The following is a 244-nucleotide window of genomic DNA, read 5'->3' as shown; positions in this document are numbered from 1 at the left end:
GTTGCCATTCTAATAAAAGAAAGATGACTTTAACAACATTTGTCCACGATGATATTAACGCATGTCGTCTAGAAGTAATCAAATCCACGATGATATTAACGCTAGAAGTAATCAAATCCACGATGATATTAACGCATGTCGTCTAGAAGTAATCAAATCCACGATGATATTAACGCTAGAAGTAATCAAATCCGCGATGATATTAACGCTAGAAGTAATCAAATCCACGATGATATTAACGGTA

Source organism: Limulus polyphemus, unplaced genomic scaffold, assembly GCF_000517525.1.
Source record: "Limulus polyphemus unplaced genomic scaffold, Limulus_polyphemus-2.1.2 Scaffold15397, whole genome shotgun sequence".
Classification (NCBI taxonomy): Eukaryota; Metazoa; Arthropoda; class Merostomata; order Xiphosura; family Limulidae; genus Limulus; species Limulus polyphemus.
This window is presented reverse-complemented; position numbering follows the sequence as displayed.